The sequence below is a fragment of the Phoenix dactylifera genome, unplaced genomic scaffold (genome assembly GCF_009389715.1).
Source record: "Phoenix dactylifera cultivar Barhee BC4 unplaced genomic scaffold, palm_55x_up_171113_PBpolish2nd_filt_p 000635F, whole genome shotgun sequence".
Classification (NCBI taxonomy): domain Eukaryota; kingdom Viridiplantae; phylum Streptophyta; class Magnoliopsida; order Arecales; family Arecaceae; genus Phoenix; species Phoenix dactylifera.
In genome coordinates this window covers 7,811-11,715 of record NW_024068027.1, presented here as the reverse complement: position 1 = coordinate 11,715, position 3,905 = coordinate 7,811, and positions in this window count along the sequence as shown.

Genomic DNA, 3,905 nt, shown 5'->3' with positions numbered 1-3,905 from the left:
ATCTTCATATTGCCTCACATGCTTGTCCTTGAACCATCTTGGTTAATGAAACTATCTCTTTAGTTCAAGTGATATGTGCTTGCTTATACTTAGGTAATCTCTTGAGTAAAGTGACTCAACATTCAACTAGTGTCATATCTTGTATTGAGTCATCTAGTTAAAAATATGGTAGATGAATGTTTTGTATCTTGAAGAATCTAATGACTTTCTTTCAAGAAAGAAAAGGAGTTTGCAGGATCCTTGAGCAAGAAAATGGGAGATTTCAACTTGAAGGACACCTCCATAAAAGGTACAATAAACATTCACATGCAAACAAGAGAGAGAACTTTCTTTAGCCAAAAGGTTACACATAAGAAATCTAGTAAGTATTTGACTTGAAGAATGCAGAATGATTCGGTAATTTTAGATACCTCTCTCATAAATTAGCTGAGCAAAGTCATTAACTTAAATCTTACTATGGCATGATTAAAGTCTTTAATTATTAATTTCTTGATATCATGTCTATATATGTATTGATTGACTTGTGCTTTTAGAAATTGTTTCATGGTTTGCCCAAACTAAAATATATCTTTACCTATGTCATAACCATGAACTACACAAGTTTATACTTAGAATTTTGATTTAAAATGACTTGTGAGAAGCTACGAATTCTTGGGCATAATGAAAATAGTGTTTGCATGATATACCTCTATACGATACATTTCATTATTTCTTTATTCTGCTCTTTCATGTAGATTACTTGAGAATAACAAAAAGAGAGAGAGATAAAGAAAAGAAAATGGACATTGTTCAAGAGATAAAAAATCTGAGCAAAGGCAAGTACTTCAATCTTAAGGAAAAGCAAAACAAGCATAATATATTCGGCACATTTGGAAGGGATAAAATCTATAATTAATTACACTCAAACAGGAAGAGTTTGAAGTAAACATTTTAACCTTTCTATATTGCTCATCATAGGGATGGTGCCAATGGGGAGGCTAGTGGTAGTACCCGGCACTATTTGACCCAACTATTCGGTGTAGGGCATATTAGGGACGGCACAAGAGGGAGGCTAGTGGTAGTACCTCGTGCCCCTTTCCAACTCCACCGGATAGGGAGCAAATAGAGTATAGAGCTTAAGAAAGTTAAAAGAAAGACAAAGTAAATAAAAGTATACAAGAAAGAATCAATTCAAATTTTTAGTCACATGGAAACACACTTTAAGGATGAAATCAGTGCAAAATTATATTTAAATAGGGGGAGTTTATTTGAAAAGAATTGATTTTGATACTTGACATGCTTGTTCTTAATATTTTAATGTATGACTTAACACACACTATTTTGCATGTGGCATGATATTTTAAATTATGGGTTCTCAATATCTTTTGTAGTACCCCATACTTGGACAATTTGATTGAATGTTTGAAATGCTACATAACATCTTTTGTTTGGTTTTATTGAAAAGAAAATTCAGATTTGTTATTCACAATCATCGTTAAAATCTGAAAGATAAATAAATTTGTAAAAAAAAGGGAGAAGAGAAGGATATCTCTATTTAGGCAAAATGAATTGAGTTTGTCTTATCCATCAACTTGCTTAACTTTGATACATAATACCCTAATACTTGTTAAAAAAATCCTCCATTTAGCACCAAAACTCAACATTTAATACAAAGATTCTGAATATGCTCTTATATGTTTGAAATATGTATTTTCAATCGTAATCATTTAAGATGAGCTATAATGTGATTTTGAAAGCCTTTATTGAAAATCCTATGTAATTCAGAATCTGATTTTGTATAAAAGCTTAAACTAAATGTGATTTTTTAAATAAAGTCTTACTTTAGGAAAAACAGAATTAATTTTGATGCCTTTGGTGATTGCTCCGATACGCATCCGAAACATATCATTTCTTATCTTCAAAGTATACTAATATTGGTTCAAATGATGTGTCTTTCGATGATCTTGATTGCAAACAAAAATTTCTAAATATATGATTTTATTCTGATATTAAAAGGATTTATTGTGTTTCATGTATACATTGCTGAAAAACTATGATTAAAAAATTGAGTTCTATAAATATATATACCTCAATGATCATCTATATGTTTTTCTCCCCTACATTATTAAAGACTTCCATCAATAGAGTGAATGATCTTAAAACTAGAAATATTTCAGTTCACTCAAATGACTCTAAAAGAAAGAAAATGTAAATGCTTTTGAAAGAAATTGAGCTTCAATTGAATCATTTTCTGATTAATACTTTTATACATTTTCTCTAAGATTAGGAGAAAGCATAACTTGTTCTTAAAGGATTAGAAAGAGTGATTACTATAAATTCTGAATAATTCTAGATCACTCTACATTCTTGATATTACAGAATTTCAGTGTTATTCACGTTTATCACTAAAATCTGAAATTCAACAATTAAAATGATTAAAGAAGAATGCATCTTTTGAGGGGGAGCTTTAGATATTCAGTATCCTATCCCAAAGACACTTTATTTTGATGCATACTTAGAATTTTATGGATTGATTTTGATGAACCTCCTTATATTGCAATACATGCTTTAATTATAAGTTTATACCTTAAGATGAGTTCTATAAAGGTTGTCTTATCTCAAACCTTGAGTCTTATGAAAATAAGCTGAAACTTATAGAAAACATATTTTTGAGATTGACAATTTTATTGAACATTATCTACAAATTCTAAACTCTTAAAATGGAATGATCAATTAAGGGGGAGAAAGAAAATTTTAGAAGGAAAGACCTTATGGAACTTAATCGCATAAATCTATAACTAAAGGAGAGGGAAAGAATACTAAATGAAAAGTGATCCTAATGCTCTCCAATATGTATCATCTGAAATTTAAATCTGAAAATCTTTATGATACACCTTGAGGCTTATTATTTGGTTAATATATCTTATGCATAAATCATGAACCAAATTGCAATTCAAACAGTTGATCTTAAGAGCCTCTAACTTAATGAAAAAGGGGGAGAATAATGTGTTGAATTTCCTTGAGTATCTCTTAGAAAACCAATTTTTGGAATTTACTGATGAATTCTTATTGGCTTGTCTCTAGAACTTCAATTTTTATGCCAATTCATTATTATATGTACCAAAATGTGTTTCCTTTTTAAAGGATTAAAGTCTTTATAAGAACCTTCAAAACTTTGAATTTTATGTATGCTCTAAGATATATCATAAACTGCATGAATTCATGTTTTTGGCATTTATGCCACAATATTTTTACACCATAAAAGAACTTTGCAATCATGCTTAATATACTGCTCTTATACTCTGAAAATTAGTTAAATTGCTCTCATGTTGATAAAATACTTAATATATTGGGCAAAAGATCTTAAATGAACAAGCTTTCATACTTATTATTGAAGAGAGGTTAGATTTCCATTCGTGCTTTTCTTGAATATCATTTGTGGTACTTCTTGAATTAACTTAAGGAAGATTCCACCTACACTTGATTAGAAAACTATCTGTGTTCTGCTCTGAAATTATCTTAATTGGCTCTGATCTATGCTCATTAATCTGATTCTAATATTATTGCCTTGAGTTATATGATTCATATCCTTGCAATAATTTGACATGCAAATCAGAGTACAATAAGAAATATTTGAGTATTCTTATCTTTGTGCTTAATGTTTCACCATCTTTTTGATGTTGTCAAAAAGGGGGAGAAATATTTAAGTATATGTTCATAATGCTTTGTGTTTTTGAATTGAATACAAATCAGCTGAAATTGAAATGTGTTAAGCTGATTAAATCTAAAGCATTATCATGAAGTATGTTTTAAATATATATGCTTTCTACTTCATGCAACTTAGCTATGCATTAGTTCTAGAACACAATATATTTTATATTGCACATACTCAAATACTGTGTATATGTTTAAATCTTAAATTTTGC